The 20,562-nt window shown below is 28.1% G+C and overlaps 1 protein-coding gene across 3 annotated transcripts in view; it reads right to left on the bottom strand.

Moving 5' to 3' along the window:
* Nucleotides 1-10,340, bottom strand: part of CkIIalpha (casein kinase II subunit alpha) — a 45,769-nt gene extending 35,429 nt beyond the window's left edge. The window contains exon 1 of one of the 3 annotated variants that reach the window (XM_075359356.1): nucleotides 10,117-10,340. The gene's annotated coding sequence lies outside the window, so the exon portion shown is untranslated. Of the gene's footprint in view, nucleotides 1-9,738; nucleotides 9,897-9,954; nucleotides 9,973-10,116 lie in introns of those variants that run through there. The other 2 variants (XM_075359358.1, XM_075359357.1) reach the window with 2 other exon arrangements.
* Nucleotides 10,341-20,562: the final 10,222 nt, after the last annotated feature.

The following is a 20,562-nucleotide window of genomic DNA, read 5'->3' as shown; positions in this document are numbered from 1 at the left end:
TTTTTCTTATAAAATTGGCAATAATTGGCAAAAAAATTTGCTCATTATAAGTCTATAAACAATAATTTACAGTTTCATTAAAATATTTAAAAAATATAAATATAAAAATTGTGACAAATGATTTTCTAAATATATGAGAAATACTAAAATTAAATCTTTTAATTGCTGAAATATACCTTCTACAGTACTAAAATAAAGTTTCATAATTTAAATAATCTTAAAGGTTAATACATCAGGAATAGTTGTACGATACACTCCAGATAAAGAATTTATGCAGTTTACAACAAGACCAATAAATTTGTTACATTCTTCAATTTCTAATATTGTTATTCATTATAAAACCATATTCTGCAACTATTTTCCAAACTTTAGTAAATAATTCAATACCTTAAAATAAATGTTGATATGAAGAACTAATGTCCTACACCCTTTGTTTTCTGACTGTCCACAATTTTGTCTTATTCAAAAATTTAATTTGTCTTTTTTAAATTTATTCAAAAAGTTTAAACAAACATATTACAAAAGAAAAATAAACTTACTTAAATTAAAGGGTTGAAATCAGGTTGCACTGGTCACGCTACTGGTCATCCATATGCTAACCACTTCTTGTAAATACTTACAATAAAATAAATATATTCTCAAACCATTAAAGTGAAATAGGAGGTACACCACCTTGGAAGGAACACGTATTCTGCCTAACATTAAGTGGTAAGCTAAAAACTCTGTTAAACTAGTTCTTTTTTTTGTTTTCAGTCGTTTGACTGGTTTGATGCAGCTCTCCAAGATTCCCTATCTAGTGCTAGTTGTTTCATTTTTGTATATCCCTTACATCCTAACAATTTGTTTTACATATTCCAAATGTTCGCCTTCCTACACAATTTTTTCCTTCTACCTGTCCCTCAATATTAAAGCGACTATTCCAGGATGCCTTAATACGTGACCTATGAGTCTGTCGTTTCTTTTAGCTATATTTTTCTAAACGCTTCTTTTTTCATCTATTTTCCGCAACACCTCTTCATTTGACGCTTTATGCACCCATCTGCATCTGATTTTTAACATTCTCCTACAGCACCACATTTCAAAAGCTTCTAATCTTTTCTTCTCAGATACTCTGATCATCCAAAGTTTCATTTCCATATAAAGCGACACTCCAAACATATACTTTCAAAAATCTATTCCTGACATTTAAATTAATTTTTGACGTAAACAAATTATATTTCTGACTGAAGGCTCGTTTCGCCTATGCTATTTGGCATTTTATGTCGCTCCTGCTTTGTCCATCTTTAATAATTCTACCTTGCAAATAACAAAATTCTTTTACCTCCATAATCTTTTCTCCTCCTATTTTCACATTCGGTGGTCCATCTTCATTAATTCTACTACATTTCATTACTTTCGTTTTGTTCTTGTTTATTTTCATGCGGTAGTTCTTGCGTAGGACTTCATCCATGCCGTTCACTGTTTCTTCTAAATCCTTTTTACTCGCAGCTATTACTATATCATCAGCAAATCATAGTATCTCTAGCTTTACCCCTTGTAATGTTACTCCGAATCTAAATTGTTCTTTAACATCATTAACTGCTAGTTCTATGTAAAGATTAAGAAGTAACGGGGACAGGGAACATACTTGTCAGACTCCCTTTCTTATTACGGCTTCTTTCTTATGTTCTTCAATTATTACTGTTGATGTTTGGTTCCTGTAAATGTTAGCAATTGTTCTTCTATCTCTGTATTTGAACCCTAACTTTTTTTAAACTAGTTCAAATAAAATTAAAAGTATACAGCTCCTGATAATCTATTTGGAAGAAGTATGGGTCCTGACATTTCTCCCGCTAATCATACTAAAACATTTTCAGAAAATTGTTTTTGCTGTCTACCTTTAATTGAATCATGGAGATTCTTATCCCATAACATAAATATTGTGCAATTTAAATAGACATCTTGTAAATACTACCTCATCAATAAACAGCATTTTAGACAAAAAGTAAAGCATTAAAACAATTTTCTTAAAAACCATTAACATAAAGTAACATGTGCCATTAAGTCTGAACTTTGAAAATGTATCACTAATTCTGAACTTTGAAAATGTATAATTGTTGCTCATGAAGAATATTTCAAATAGAACTTTTAGAAATAACTTGTGCAACTGATAAAACTTTTGCAATACTTTCTGGTTCACTTTCTTATTGTTATTACCAAATCTATAAAGTGATTGATTTTAAGTAAAATTAGCCTACCAAATTATTTTTAATATATTTTATGAAGAATTATTGACTTTAAATAAATTTAATTTTAACTTCATACTGGCTAACCAAAAGAAATGAGAAAATAGGCACCAAAATAGTTGAAACAATTTTTCACTATACATCGATGGTTTGAATAAATGAGATGTCTCAAATTTGTTGCAAAAAAAGGTAACAATTTTATAGCTAACTGAAATAAAAAAGGTATATAGTTACAGAGCAATAAGGATTAGAATATACGAGTGTCTGCAATTTTGAAATTTATTTTTTCTCCATATGTCTGTATAGACATGTATACTAAATTTGAAAAATTTTATTCTCGATGATACCAAATTTTATTGAAATAAAAAACTACAAAAAGCAGAATAGCAAAACAAAACATCTTTTGTTTATTTTGATGTGAGTTATTTATCCAAAATGGGCACCCTACTTACAGGGAAAAAAAAATCGAAACGGATTAATTTCAAATAAAGAAAAATTTAATTTAATAATCACCCATGATAAAACAATAGCAAATAGCGTAAAACACAAACAATTATATATGCGAATGAATACAATTACTTAAAAAAAGGGATTTAAAGAATATCTGAGAGTATTAAAAATAAAGATATTTAGATTTAAATTACAAGAATAATTTTAAAAGAAATCTACATTTACAACTTTTCAAGACATGATAAATCAACAACATAGAAAATAAAGAGTAAGAAAATGTTAAATCTCAAAAATTCATATTTACAGAAAATATCTACTGGATATCAATGGTAGAATAATTCAGGCAATGTTATAATACCAAAACTCAAACCATAATATGGTTTGCCAATACATATAATAACTAAACAATAAATCTGTTAACACAACTAAACTGCAGGAATATGTTTTCAGAGTAAATGCATTTTTTTGCTTCACTTTACATTTCTTTAATATAAGGTTGCTTTTCAAAAGAATTAAGTTATATGTTAACGATAATACTAGACCACATTATAGAAAAAAATTCATAAAGCAAGTTGAGCATATTCTTTATATAAAGGACATAAATGAACATAAATCTGTAGGTGGAAATTCTAGAGTCCTTTCACTGACAGTACAAATATATAAATAATTTATTATTAAAAAAACCTTTCTAAAGCAGGCTCTCAATAACTGAAAAACGACTATTCCACTAACCGCTCACTACAACTAAGATTTGATTAAAGGAAATAAATCTTTTGATGTCAGTGAAAAATAATTTTTTACTGGACCCACTGGGCACTAATCAACTACTGCATATTAAACTTTCTATAGAATTTTTAAATTAGTCATAACTCAATATATAATAGGCTATTTCTAGACTTTTATCTGCTATCTTCAAAGGAAATACTGATGCAACGTTCTTTAGAAAAATAACTCATGTTGCACTCAATAAGTTATTCTTCTATACTACAGTTTTGTGCTAGTGAGTTCTGCTGTTTCAAGTTATTTGAAGAAATCAGAATGAATATATAATGATACTGCATACTGCATTGTAATTTATCTTTACCATGTATATTTTACTGATTCTGATTTTTGAAGGTTTTTTGCAATTCACTAAATTCTAAACTTACACCAGATAAATATTTTAAATTTGTTAATTTAACCTGCACATAAATGTTATCAGCCAATTATTACTTTTATTTTTAATTTTCAATAAAATGTGTTCAGTATAGAACTTCCATTAATTCTAATTGAAAAAGTAATAGCATGTAATTAATTACAAAAACTCTTACTACAAGTCCTATAATAAATGATGCCATAATCTGTGAACTGATAAAGAGAGAAATGGAATGAAGTAACAAATGATTTCAAATCAATCAAGAGTGCTGTCTGCGAGTCATTTGCAAGCTCATGAGCAAAAGGCCAGATTTCAAGTAGGCCTGGAAAAAATTAATTCAAAGCATCAAATAGGTAACTTGAACGCTTAAAAAAATTTACATATCATATGCAATTACATTACAAATTAGTAAATGGTGAGTGATGAAGTAATGACTAGCAGAACTGCACTGATGCTAATCAAAGACACACAATAAGAACACATACAATGGCATTAAGTCTGAGTTATTTTTTAAAATACTATCACCAAAATCACTGACTGAATAAGATGATAAATACATTGGATAGTTTAATTTAGTAGTGTATTTATTAATTTGTTATTTTATAAGTTCATTACAATCCTTTTAAATACTGGTACTGTTAATTTTAAGAAGTTGAATTCTATAAATGAACATTGTGATATTTTATACAACCTCATTATATAAAACCATCTATCCAGCAGAAACCACCTAAATAAAAAGTATTTTGATGTAGTAGTTCTTACAAGATTCGATTACATAACGTACTGTTATTTTCCCTTTTCAAAAACCTGATAAAATTGCTACATTTTATGAATTCACTTACTGCGAAACTAAATCGAAGAATTTCATCTAAATTGCTCAATATGGTTTTATTTGTATACAGCCTATAGATACAACGAAATAACATATGTATTAACAAAAAAATCCATAATCTAGATATGTTCAATCACACACACACACACACACACACACACACATATATATATATATATATATATATATATAGAAAATAAATATTTTTCAGACTAACCAAGTGAAAATATGTTATTTTGGAATGAAAACAAAAGTACTAGAACAAAAAATTCCTATAAATGAAGATTTATATAAACGTGCATGTGACAACAAAAAAAAGCATTTAACATAAGCAGCATAACTTAAATTTAAATAAAATAGTTTTAATAACAAAATACCATTAATTGAACTGACTGAAAAATGAGAGCAACAAGTTTTAACTGGTATGAGAATCAGAAGAATTTTTGTCACACTGAGATAATGTAACCATTTTTATAACTCTTCAAAAAATTTGTTCAATCCTTCTACCCAGCAAATTTGAAAACTACAATATTTACATCGATCTGCAAGTCAATTAGGTTCTTAATGAAAATTTTTTTTTTAATATTTAAATAAAACTCATATATATTTAAATACGTAGAACAATATTATTTTATCAAACATTTCTTTCAAGTATTGGATTATTATAATTTAATCAGTAATAAAATTATAAAATCAAAACCACCAGTACATTAAAAGGTAAGACACACTTAACCAACTGTAGCGCTTTCAAAGTCAATACTTCAGCAGTTAAAATGATAAACAATATGTAAAAAATATATGCATATAGTGCTTTGTCATTTATTATTAAAACATCTATCCCACACCATGGCATGACATTGAGTGATACTTCTTATTGAAATATATAAATTGTTAGAATTGATATCATGGTGTCATAATATTCAAATAAGTATCACTCAATGTCATGCCATTGGTATGGGATAGAAGTTTTAATAGTACACGACAAAGCACTAAATGCAGATATTTTTTATGTATTATTTATAATATAAACTGCTAACGATGAAGTACTGAGTTTGAAAGTGCTACAATTGATTAAGTGTGATTATTTTTTAATGTACTGTATTTGGTGGTTTTGATTTTATAATTTTATTTATTAAATTATATAAAATTATATATATACATATAGCAGTAAGTGTTATAATGACAAGACAAATACTTTTTAGTTTTGAGGTTATTTTCATTATTTGAGCAAGAATAAAAATGTGATTACAACCAAAATAAACCACACCATCACAACTCACTATCATTAATAAAGCAATCAACATATGAGTCAAAATGTTAACAATGGTCAAGTGATTTTAACACCTATAGGTTTGGTTTTTTTTAAATTCAGATATTAGTAATTGCAATATTTATTACGAAAAATACATGTAGAGTTGTGTTTATATATATATATATATATATATATATATATATGTCCCTTTTATTAGTTTTATTTTAAGAGTTTTAGTTTAGACATTAAGGTTTGTTAGTTTTTACATGGCGCCACTGAAACGCTATATTGAAATAAGAAAATAAATAAATAAAATTACAAATATAATCTAACCAAACTTAACCTATAAGCAAAACGAGCATAGGTTAATTTTATTAATTTCTTATTTCAATATAGCGTTTCAGTGGCGCCATGTAAAAACTAACTAACTAACCTTAATGTCTAAACTTAACCTCAGCATGTAACAGATTTTGACCATTTTAATTAAGTAACTATGAAGAATACTGAAATTCACTTCCTGAAGTTTAACATAATTGGAATAAGACAGATTTATCAATATGCCAAGCCTACAGTATCTTCTACAGCTTTGGTTTCTTAAGATCATCATTCATAGACATAGAAATCGACAGATTATTCATTTACGACGTTAATGCTGATTGTAAAAAATTTTATCTTCACACCGATATGATTCTGCAATTTTGTCAATTTCAAAAACCAGTCTACAAATGTAAAGTAACAGTGGTAGTTGTATCTTAAGTCATGTTAGTTTTACTGCCATTACAAGGTGATCTTCCACCTAGATATTTGTGAGAAAAAATCAGATAGATATAGATTTCACAATTTAAACAATTGGAATAATCTTATGCACACATACTTTCTGTACAATTTATTTCTGTTAAATAAATTTCTAAAAATAAAATTACATTTTGTGAATATTTAATGAAAAAGGGTAAAATTTAAGATACCACATGATTTAATGAACTTTATGCTTATACATTTTTTATTACTACAGAATTTTTTCTTTTTAACTATGTTTTTTGTACAAATATATATATATATTACTTTTATAAATTAGCCTGATAATATGATCAATTACTTCATATTTTATTATCTTTCATACAATTTTTTCATCATCAGAAAGCAACTGATATTTATAAATTTTTGTCAAATAATACCCTATAATTAAACAAGCGTAACCATATTATTTGATAGTAAATATTTATCACCAATGATTCAATTCAGTATTATACCAAATTATACTTTAGCAGATTAATTAAATTTCTAAAAGCATTTTTCATATTTAAATAAAAGGATTAAATAGAAAAATCATTCTATCTTGAATGAATAGTAAATTGTTTTTCAAGGAAAATTTACTAGCATTAAAAATTAATTTAACTACAGTAATAAAAAGTTAAATAGAAAAATGTTTCTGAGTGCCAAAATAAACAGTGATAACACAACAAAACAAAAGCCAGACAGAACCCCTGAATTAACTGATATCGCAGACAGGATTAACATTTGGTTAGTAAGTGCAGACAGAATTGTACATATGAGGCTAATAATAAAAAGGACAATTCAAAAAACCTAATTTAAGTGATATGGCTTTGAAGGTACAGCGTCTTAGTTTTATTATTTTAATAATAGCATTTACTCTTGTAAAGCATCATTTTGAATGTAAAAAATTGTAACCGAGGATTTTAACAACAGGACAAATCATTGAAACAAGAATTCCATCATTGTAATAGAGGTAGCAAAAAATGTAAGGTTTCAAAAGTAATGGAAAAATTAACTTAACTTTACTTCCACATCAAACCGGCCATTTTAACCAAGATACAAAAATATATGAATTATGTACGATTAGGGACTTTGCTCAGATTTTGATGAAATTTTTTATACATCTTTTTAGGTCCTAGGGTATTGATAACAATTGAAATTATTCCTTTAAAACACGTTTCAAGTTGCACAGTAGTCACCAAAGATTTTCTAATTCAGCACTGTAGAATTGTAAGAAACATTATTTTTGGACTATCAGCCTAACTACTGGTCGATTTAATATTTAAGGTTAATTAGATGAGGTTAGTGACTGAAGCAAGTGCTAGGTTATGTTGATATAGTTATGAAGTTCAATACTTGGAATTAATTACCTAACCTAATCTTACCCTAAATTTAACTAAACTCAAACCAACTTTCACTTAAACCAAGCTTTTTACTCTTATCTATTAACAATGTTTATTGCACTTAACTAATCTTAAATGAATCTAATTTCATCCTTATGTAAATTAAGAATCTTATCAAATTATTTAGTCTGAAAATAATATATATTACACTTGTACAGTGTAGAATTACAAAATTTTTGGTAAGGGTACAGTATAACTTATGAGGAATATAACTTTAATGAAAAGGCATTTCTGATAAAAAATTTTAAATGTAAAAAATAACTTAGCTCTCACATAAAAAATACTCAAAATTTCTTTAAAATTGGATAATTCCCTAATTGTATATAATTACTAAAATATAACTAAATCTAGAGTTATCCCACAAAATTACTTTGTATATGATTACTTTTCAACCCAGGGATTACCTTTCTACTTAATTTTGTACTTACTTCTCAAGCAAAAAAGCAAAGGCAATTTCTTTTAGTACTGCAATAAATAAATTATATTACTTGACCATTATCTCAAACGATGGTGAATTTTTTTTTAATTACAGAAACATTACGATAGATATGTACACTGCACAATATTTAATTACAAAAACTGTAATCTGGTAAATTATTCTCCATTTAGTTTTAGCTTAAGTATTTATAAATGTTAAAAAAGTTGAAAATACTAAAATCAAGGCTAAATATAAATCTTTTAACAGGACACAGAATTTAAAACAAAAAAATAATCCGAAGTATTAATTATCAATAAATAAAATTCAGTAAATTAATATGGCTAACAAAGAAAGCTTAGTTTTCACATTTCTATAACATTACTGCTCACTATGAAGAAAAAAACTGCAGCAATCAGTAGGAATCTGCTGCTATTTCAATAACGTAAGCGTGATTGTCTAATAACAATTAGAGAATGAGAACATAATAGAACCTAAAAGCATAATAGAACCTAAAAGCATAATAGAACAGGCTTCGTCTTTTTATTCAAATATAATCTTCGAAATATCATTTTCTAATTATGCTATAGTATACTATTGTCTAAACAATACTCTGCATGAATATCACAAAAAAAACTGCTTGTTCATACAGCAGCCTATGCTCAAATCCTTCAAATTACATCACTTTAATATAATGTGATTGATTACCTATAAACTATATTTTTTAATTATTAGAGAGAATGATAGCACACCAAATATCCACAACAGTAAAATTAAAACTGTTAAACAACCTGATTATATTTCAACTTATGATTTCAGATAAATTAAATAAAAAAAAAAGTACTTCAGTATAATTATGGCAACAAATTCAATCAACCAAGAACTAACTGAACACAGAATACAAGAATTTATCAATAACAAATAATATAGCAAATAAAAACCACATGAATCTCAGACATTTAACTTTAAACAAACCAAATAAATTCTTAAATGTTATTGTACAATGTAAAAGAAATCTAACAAATCCACCACGAATAAAAATAAAATAAACTGATCTTAATAGATATCAACAATTAAAATCAAATGCAGAAATAATACACAGTACATGTGATTTATTAAAACAAACTGGGCTGAAATTACGACAAATTATCAATCAGCATGAACCAGCAAGATACCAAAATAAAAAGGTTGGGGTAAAGCACAAAACTTTAAATAATCAATAGGCTTGAAAATTGTTGAAATTTCTTTATACCTGATACATAAAGATCTACGACTGCACTCAAATAATAGCCTAAAAATACAACATACAAAAATATTAACACACTACAACACAAAATAATTTTTGAAGGCTATGGCCAGGCCTTGAAATTAGTTATACAGGCTGCTTAATTATATTAGGAACTAGTCACAGGCTGGCAGAAAATATCCAAAATAACTCTGTTATATAAAATAAAACACACGCAATTACCAGCGGATAATAAAAATACTTTTTATAAGGCCCATTCTGCATTTAAAATAAATAACATATCAATAGTGAGAAACGACTCTGCCCATAGCCTAACGCCATTACTTGCGCAACTTGAGACGACCACACTACAACTGCAATTACGACACTGAATTACTTACATACCTAATACATTCCGTCCACGAATTCTGATGTTTTTAAAATTCAATGAGTAATTTTTTGTCTTAAGAGTGTGTAAACCGCTGTAGTCCGCTAGCGATTACTTAATTTAACAATAAATACGAGACCAACCGGCTTCCCAGCGAGTATAATCCAAGATGGCTGCTTACATCCCGCCACGGAAAATGAGAAAACGAGGCTTTCGGAACACATTTCAATAAACCCCTCTACAGCTCATTGTAGTTATTTCTGTGTATTGTAACAGATGGCAGCATCAGTACTACTTCCTATTGAATTGTAAAACAGTGTTGTAAACATCTATAAGGATTCACTTAAATTATTTTACTGATAATGTTTAAAATAAACTATTCAAAAGTGTCGGCTCATCAAAGTAAAGACCATATTTCGTATATGAATGTTGAAAAATCTGATTCATTTTTAATCCTTAAAAATGTGTGGTCGTCTTTTAGCTGGAATTATAAACATGGTAATACGATTGTTTCAACTTAGTACACGAGCGGTCATTTCGAATCGAAAGGTTTACTAGGAAATGGAAAATTATAAAATACAATATTTTATTCAGAACCCCATCCAAAACTGAAAAGACAAATTCTAACAATATTGTTAGAAATATTGATTGAAAGCCTGCCTACTTACATGTTTCCAGTTTCTTTCCCAATAATTTTAATGTTGATTCTTAAATACAGTAAACATCTGTATTTTTTACACTTACATTTTGCAGTTTGTCCTTACTTACATTCTTCAATTTCCGTCGTTTTTGGTATTATATTGTTCATAGAATTGTATATATGTGTAATGGTTAAAAATTATATTTAACTTTTTAAACAATGGAAATATTCTTCCAAATGCCAAGGTTGGTGAGAGTTCCTAGTAACAGAAGTTAAAAAAAACCAGCTTTGTTGTTTTACCCAATTAAGTAAAGATAACTAGCCCCAAATACCATTTGTCAGAATAACTCCATTAATTTGAAAGGAAGTCAATCGTTTTTTTAATTATATCGTTAAATTTCTTAAGAACATTATTATTTAAAGAGTGCACAGAAATACAAATTTTTTAAACATAATTTCTCAACAATGGATGCAAAAATTGAATCTATAAATTATTCAAATCATTGATTGTTGACAATACTGCTAAAACACAGTTCAAATATTTTTTAATAAAAGATAGCATAATTTTACCTCTTATTAAAGTTACCAATCTGCATGAATATTTTTTATATATTCATACATTTGACACAGCTTGTTAAAGACATGGTTATGTATGATAAAAATTTAGCCATGTTTCCTTACCTTTTAAGTCTAAGTGAACAATTTTATAAGAAACAACACCTTTTTTACTCGATAGAAAGTTATAGATCAAATTTTTTTTTTAATTAATCATTGCCTTATTTGCATTAAGCTAATAATTATCACATGTGACCATATGATATTAAATTCAGTTTGCATACTGCTATTAATTTGCAGTATATACTATTTTACTCTATGACTATAATTTTGATTAACTTACTCTAAAATTTGTTTATGTACTGTAATACTTCTTTGTGTGAGGCTTCTTGTGACATTGAATGAATATTTAAACTGAGCTTTGAACAGTATCTCATTGACTTGGATTTTTATACAATACCTAAAGATTTGTAATACATTTTTAGTGTAGAGAAAATTTTAAGAATTCAAAATTAAAATTTTATGATATCCAAAAACAAAAAAAAATTTAGGAGAGAATTGTCTTCTCGGAGAACGGAACACAAAAACTTTTTGATTTCAGTAACAAGAATTTTGTTTTGTTTTCACCTCAAACTGATACAACAATGAGAATGTTTCTTGTATAAACATCAGCAGATAGGATCAACACCAAAACCTGCATAACCTTATATGTCATGTAGTAAGTTGTATTATTGTGTAATTATTATTTTACAGTTTGCTGAGACAGATCAACTGAATTGCAGTACTGTAAAATGGTAAATGATTTTAACTTACATCCCTGTATATTTCTATCTTTTTTTGCAAAGATTTTACAGTAGTTTAGAAATATGTATGTACCTGAAGAATCCATTAAATAAGTTTGACAAATATAAGCCTTACTCAGAGTCTAATTAAAATTAAATTTATTTGTTAAATTAGTATACATTTAATATTTTGTACTTATACAATATTTTGTTAATATTTATTATTTTTAATAATTACTGCTAGTTATGTTGTTTTAAATCATGTAACCTATGTTTTTTCATGAGCATAACTATGGTATCAATGAAAAATATGACTAATTTAATCAATGTTTGAAGTCTTTAATTGTTTGTTATTATATTAGTGTCAAAGATAAATAATAAACTGAACTAAAAATAGCTTAACATGATTTTAGTTTGCTTCCTGAGATAAATTAATTTTTTTCTAGAAACGTTTCTAAAAAGGTATGGTAGAAAAAACTGGTGGATATGTAAAATACTTGTATTCCTGAGCATTTCCAATATCTAACAATTGAAAATATTTGTAAAAAAAAACCTAGATCCATACTGACAATAAAACTAATCACTTAGATGATTTGGCCACATAATCAAATGAATACCTTCTTTGCAAGTATGTGAATTTTGACATTTGTGCTTAATTTTGGTTACTGACAAAAAAACATTAATTGAAAAAGTTATTTTCGTACTTCAATGTCTTTGGCTAAACTATAATACTCCTTGTAAAGTATATGTAGATAACACATTTAAATTATCATAAATCCTTAATAAGTTTAATAGATATTTTTTTTAAGTTCTTCACTACGAATACAAAGATTTTGGTCATGTCTTGTACAGTAAATTAAAAGATATTAATTCTATTTTATTTCAAATATTTTGATTTGAATGAAGAAAACAAAATTAACTAATGCCTAAATTTAGTCAAATGTATGATCATCAAGAAGAATATAAGAAATGAGGAGAGTATTTTCAGAACAAAGATTTAAGAGATTCATCAAAAAATGTTTCCTTTTGGGGACTTCATCCTTTATCCTTTGGAGTAAACTTTATCCTTCCTCTCCTTTGGGAAATATTAAAAGGGAGTTAAATTATCATTTAAAGTGAGAAAGGTTTAAAGGAAAATTTTATGTTGAACATTAACATTTTATATTAACATTAGCCAATATATTATAAAGTATGATGTCATATGAATTTTTTTTAAAAGTAAAATTCAGATGAATTTTTTAAGATACAAAAATGGCTGTCAGATCATTATCTGTGCTCATAAGTACAAATCGTGCAGATCTGTATTTGCAAAATGAAATATCTTAACTTCTTGTATTTATATTTATGAATATGTAATCTTTGCTAAAAAGAATAATCTTAAAAAATACTTTTTTTTTTACCAAACTGGATAACAGAACTGTTATCATATAATTCAACACAATATTTTGGCTTATGAGAAATGATAATGCTTATGTTGTCATTTTTATTAAATTGCCCTACCATTTGAAACATCTTCCTACCAGTTTATAATACAATTAAATGATTTTCTTTTATGAAAACAATTTTACTCTGTTGATAAAATGTGTTAAAAATAATTCTCAGTAATGGCTTCTTAATTGTGAATTATCTTATCGTAATTTTTATATTAATGTGTTTGTATTTAAATAATTAAAATTGACTTTGAACACTTCGATTTTTTATCTTATCTGATTTTTTATGTATAATCTATCTTGTATTGATGTGATCTATATAATGTATTATCTTCTAATCAGAATATAGGTTTATTCATTTATTTAACCTGAAAACAAATGTAAATAAGTTGACATAACAAAATACTTATAGGTGACTTCACACAAGACACAAAACACTCTTGAAATGACAGTTATTCTCCAGAATAATAAAAAAAAAAATTCCAATCCAAGCTTGTTAAAGATATAAAAAGCAAATTACTATCTCACTCTATTCTCCACTGACTTAAATGTATTCTTGCATACCTGAATACCATGTCTACTGCAACGAAAGTAATATTCAGCTCTACACATGACAGTTTCACTCTGCACACACGTAGACTGTGGTGGATGTGTGTAGGCATCATTACCTCAGAGAAAGCAACTCTTGTATCTAAGGTGCTTTATGTGTACATTAAATTGAAGAGTGGAATAAATGCATTAAAGCAACAAGTTATTATGACATATTTTATCCTTAAGTAATCAAATTTTGAATATCCTGTTCTTTTAAAGAGTTCAACAGTCACTTTTTTCAATGTTTCTTTCCAAATCAGTGGGTATTTTTTGGATGTATTTGCAGAGAAATTATAAATATAATCTAACCAAACTTAACCTACACTCACTAACTTTTTTCCTGTTTAGCCTCTGGGAATCACCATCAGGTATTACTTCAGAGGAAGAATGAGGATGATATGTATGAGTGTAAGTGAAGTATAGTGTCTTGCACAGTCTCAAGTCGACCATTTCTGAGAAGTGTGGTTAATTGAAACCCAACCACCAAAGAACTCTGGTATCCACGACCTAGTATTCAAATCTGTATAAAAGTAACAAGGATTTGAGTGTTGGAACTCTTGACTTCAAAATCAGCTGATTTTTGAAGATACATTCAGCACTTCACCAATCTGGTGGGTTTTGCTAGCTAACCTATATTTTTTTATTTCTACTTGTCAATTTTATTCAAACACGAGTCTTTCAAATGTACCTAAGAGAGAGCCAATATAAGTGTTATGCTTATAAATATAAATAATATCTAACCAAACCTACATTGGCTTCTCTTGACTAGCTAAGGTTTGTAAGCAAAGCAAGCGTAGGTTAAGTTTGGTTAGATTACGTCTCTAATTGCCTTGCAAATCCCTACTGATTTGGAAGAAAAACTGGAAAAAATGTGGCTGTCGAATTCCAAAAAATACTCTTTCGTCTCAGAAGAGAGGCTCTACGAATTACACAATTATTATAATTTTGGTAGGCAGTTTCATTTCTTATGAAGTTTTTTAAAAGACTAAACATTTTTTTAAAAAGTCAAGTTTTGCTAATTAAAAGTTTAATAATAATTAAAGTAAAGTTTATAATTAAAATTTAGTTTTAAAATTATTAATTTTACTAATTTATAATTAAAATTAAATTAGTTTATTATTAAAATAAAGTTTAATAATAAAAAGTTTGCTAATTTTTGAAGTTAGAAAGAATGAAATGGCTGTAAACTTTAAGTTTTGCAAAGTAGATTCATTATTTTGCACCAGAATATTTTTATAATTTAAAAACATTTATTTCCACTTACAGAAAAAATGTTAAGTTTGTTGTAAATACTGAAATCAGTTAAATTATTTATGAAAAAATCACATTTTGTCAATAAATAACTTGTGAAATAATGAACAAATAAACATGTTAAATAAAAGTATTCCTTAATGTCACATAATTTTAAGTTAAAAGGTTTTAAATTAAGCTAAAAAAGAAGGAAAATTAAAAAAAAAATTACCAGTAACAGAAACTACAAAATGGGATTAGTTAAACATGAATGATAGTATGAAATGTTCTTCCATCATTCAGTGTGTATCGTAGCATATTTCATATGTGTAGTGTTGAATGGGTGAAACATTATTTAAGATCTTAAATAAATAAGTAACTTAAAAATTAAAGTAAAATGACCAATTAAACAAAGTGATTTAAATTAGTAGAAAATCTTAATTTGTTACAAAGAAACACATTTTCACTTATTAGCAAAGATTCACTCAAACTTCCTTTTGACATCAAATAAAAAAAAACAGATTTAATATTGAGCAACTTGTGAATCAGGACAATGAAAAAGCTGAAATTTGTGTAACATAATCAATCTTGTTTGACTATTTTACTAAAGAAAGGAAAATATGATTTCAAAGATCTTTTTGAAAGTATGTAATCATAATTTCAAAAAGTATGATTAGTGTTACTAGTAAGAAAGTAATGAAAGAAGTTATTGAATTTGGATGTTATGTTGTAACAACAGCAGTGATCTTCCTCTTCCAAAAATGCAATGAATTCAATAAGATATTCTAATGTCATTTTGCATTAATGCTGTACTCAAAGTAGGACCACCAATTTGTTTATGCTATATTACACCAGATGCCCATTTTCTGTAGGTGTAAATTGTATTTATCCATATATAAAAATAAGAGAGCGATTCAATAGTTACTAAGAAGTATATTAAGTGAAAAAATTGGCGTTATATATAGTCAACAATACTTCTACAGAACTGTGTGGAGACTTCTGCCACACTGTCACACAATCCTTTTTACAATGAAGAAATATTATTTGGCTGTATAATCAATGCAAGGGCTCCCTTTAAAGTTTTTATAAAAATAATGAAAGAAAAATAAATTTTTTGGTACAAATTGTTTTATTGTTTATCAAATTATTTGTCTTAAAGATTTATTTATTTATCTGTTTGAACCAATTTTCAAAACATTTTTTTTTACTCTGAAGTTGGTACTTCAAAAACATGGTTTTGGAAGGATTCAATGGCTTCTTGAGATGATGAAAATCACTGTCGATGCATTTGTTATGTCATTCTGGAACAAAAAGAAGTCGTTAGGGGTTAGGTAATAAATCAGGTGAATACAGGCAATGAGACATTAATTTAGTGTTTTTCTCTACCAAATAATCAATTGTTTGACATGTGTATGAGAGCTTGCATTGTCGAGATGAAGAATGATACGACGTTTTTGGTTGTTTTTCCTGATTTCATTGATGACTTCTGACAAAGAAATTGTTCCATACCACTCAGCATTAACTGTTCTTTGAACCTCTACGCAATGGCTGCTACATGCTCAGTATAACCAAAGAAACAAGCAATCATTTTCTTGGAAGTGCTTCGATAACTCAACTACTTTTATTGGATTTAATTCATCTTTGAACACTCAAACAGTTGACTGTTACTTAGTTTACAGGTCGTACAATTATATCTAAATTTTATCTCCTGTTATGATGTTGTATGCGGATTTTACATTTCCTTAGTCAAATTTTTTGAGCATTTGACCAACTAAGCAAGAGTTGAGACAAGCCTCAATTTGTGTCAACAATGTATGAAATTCCACAAAATTGAGAATTGTTTTTCCTATTACATGACATGGATGTTGTGTAATAGGAAAAACACTTTAAATACACTTTCCCATTACCACCAAAATGAGAAGATGAAGGAGAAATAAATGACCAAGTAATCCCTTATGATGTTGAAAAGGCTTGAATATTTGTTTTAAATTTGTCTGACTTTAAAAGTTGGTACAAGTTGTACAAAGTATTTCTAGCAGAATGAAAGTTAGCACCATTATCAGAAAATATTTTAGCAGGTATACTTCTTCATGAAATGGATCTTTTTTTAAGGCAGAAATAAATGATTGTGAAACTAACTCAGAAACATATAAAAAGCACTATGTTAGCCTACTCAATGTTTTAGATCTGCTCGCCATGATGAATTATAATTGGACTGCTATAATCTACTGTGCAAGAAGAAAGAATGTACTGGAAGGATTCATTAACAGGTGGTAATTGAATAAGTTGTTGGGATTGAGTTTCTGTATCAAACTTACGGCAAGTTAAACTCTTATGAATGATTGACAAAATGATTCATTTTGCATTTATTATCCAATAGCTCTGTCGCAATGAATGATGTTTTAATTTTACACCAGAGTATAAGAGCCTTAAGTGTTCAGAGTTGATATTCAATTTCATAATGTTCGCACTAGGGTATAAAACAATAGGATGTTTAATGTGATATTGTAGGATAGAATGTTGAAATCTGCCCTACATGAATTAGAGGTAAGTCATCCAAGAATGGATCTAGTGAACTAAGCTTACTTTGCTTACATTAATAAGGAGGACATGAAACTGAACCAACTGCTTGTTAAAAATCCCGAGGATTTTTCCTTTATAATATTGAAGTGAAATATTACAATTGATAACATGAAATAATATTAATAATCTTTGTTTGTAATCTTGACTAGTTTAACAATATAATTATAAATATGTATTATACAAAAAAAAAGATAATCTAAGATGCTGTATAATAACATGATTATTGAAGAAAAGTTACAACAAATAACATGAAATAAATGATTTTAAATGTGTATTATACACTCCTCTATGAATCATGAGACCTTGCCGTTGGTGAGGAGGCTTGAGTGCTCAGGGATACAGAGTAGCTGGACCGAAGGTGCAACCATATCGGAGAGGTATCTGTTGTGAGCCAGACTAAGGAATGATTCCTGAAAGAGGGCAGCAGCTCTTTCAGTAGTTGTTAGGGGCGTGAGTCACAATGACTTAAACGGCCATATCAACATCACTCAGTCCTCTGAGTACTGCGCAGCAGAAAGCAATGGAAAACTACAGCTGTTTTTTTTCCAAGAAAATGTGGCTCTCTGCATTTTCACATAGCAATAATGGAGGCGCCTTCCTTGGTAAAATATTCTGGAGGTAAAATAGTCCCTCGTTTGGATCTCCGGGTGGGAACTACTAAGGAAGGGGTCACCAGAAAACTAAAAAATAACATTCTTATGGAATGTTAGAAGCTTAAAAAAGGTTGGTAGGCTACAAAATTTAAAAAGGGAAATGGATAGGATGAATGTGGATGAAGTAGGAATTAGTGAAGTTCGGTGGGAAGAGGAAGGCGACTTTTGGTCAGGTGATTTTAGAGTAATTAACTCAGCGTCAAATAATGGGCAGGCAGGAGTAGGTTTCGTGATGAACAAGAAGATAGGGAGGAGAGTGGAGTATTTCAAACGCATAGCGATAGAATCATTGTAATAAGGATAAAATCATAACCTAAACCGACAACGATTGTTAACGTCTATATGCCTACAAGCGCCCATGATGATGATGAGGTAGAGTGTGTATATGAAGAGATTGATGAAGCAATTAAACACGTAAAAGGAGGTGAAAATTTAATAATAGTTGGAGATTGGAATGCAAGCATTGGAAAAGGCATGGAAGGAAATATAGTGGGTGAATACGGGCTGGGCAAAAGGAATGAAAGAGGGGACCGACTTATAGAATTTTGCACGAAGTATAATTTAGTAATTGCCAACACCCAATTTAAAAATCATAATAGAAGAATATACACTTGGAAGAAGCCAGGCGATACTGCAAGGTATCAGATAGATTATATCATGGTTAAGCAAAGATTTAGAAATCAACTCGTTGACTGCAAAACTTACCCTGGAGCAGACATTGATAGCGACCATAATTTGGTGATAATGAAATGTAGATTGGGGTTTAAAAACCTGAAGAAAAGGTGTCAGATGAATCGGTGGAATTTAGAGAAGCTTGAGGAAGAGGAGGTAAAGAAGATTTTTGAGGAGGACATCGCAAGAGGTCTGAGTAAAAAAGATAAGGTAGAAAATGTAGAAGAAGAATGGGAGAATGTTAAAAAGGAAATTCTTAAATCAGCAGAAGTAAACTTAGGTGGAATAAAGAGAACTAGTAGAAAACCTTGGGTTTCAGACGATATATTCCAGCTGATGGATGAACATAGAAAATATAAGAATGATAGTGATGAAGAAAGTAAAAGGAACTATCGGCAATTAAGAAATGCTATAAACAGGAAGTGCAAACTGGCGAAAGAAGAGTGGATTAAAGAAAAGTGTTCAGAAGTGGGAAGAGAAATGAACATTGGTAAATTAGACTTTTCTAGCCGCATTTGTTAACGATTAAAAAATAATAATACAGTATTTGTAAAAAAAATTTTTAATATCGCATTCCATCCCAAAAAATGTTTTAAATTAGCGGCTAAGTGGTTCACTGTGTCAATAGTACCCCCCCCCCCCCCCCACCGTCAACACAAGGAGTGCTAGTGTAGCACTGACATACAGATATTGCAGAAAAATATTAAATAAAATGATAAATATTTTTAATTAAGTTGTATGCGTAAGCTGTGCATCAGAAAAAAGCCAAGTGACAGGCAAGTCCTACAACTGTGTTGTCAGCTTTTTTTTTTTTTAAAGAAACACAGTTACTTTTATTTGATTAACTGAAATTGAAGTTTTAAATTTGTAAAAATAGAGATCATAACTTTTTAAAGGTTTACTTTTTAATTATTTACTAAAAAATATTTTTTAAGTTCATTCACTTCATAAACATTTAAAATTCTATTTTAGCTTGTTGTGTTTTTTTTAGTATTGTAATTCCATGAGAATGAAACAGTAAAAAATATTATTCAAACATTTAACTAAAATCTATTTTATTTAAATAATTTTTAACAAATGTTTATGTTTTTAATTTTCATTGTTTATAATTTTAATCTTAGGAGAACTTACGTGACTCCCTAGCAATATAAGCCATGCTTAAGTGCTATATGATAATACTTTACTAAATAAGAACAATAAAATACAAAAATAAATTAATTTATCATATATACAAACATCTAGGTGTGATTAGGATACAAAATCTTACATGTGTCTTTGCATCTACGATAGACCATTACTGATCGTGATCAGTCATTTTTCATTTAAA

This window comes from Lycorma delicatula, chromosome 3, assembly GCF_047948215.1.
Source record: "Lycorma delicatula isolate Av1 chromosome 3, ASM4794821v1, whole genome shotgun sequence".
Classification (NCBI taxonomy): domain Eukaryota; kingdom Metazoa; phylum Arthropoda; class Insecta; order Hemiptera; family Fulgoridae; genus Lycorma; species Lycorma delicatula.
This window is presented reverse-complemented; position numbering and strand designations above follow the sequence as displayed.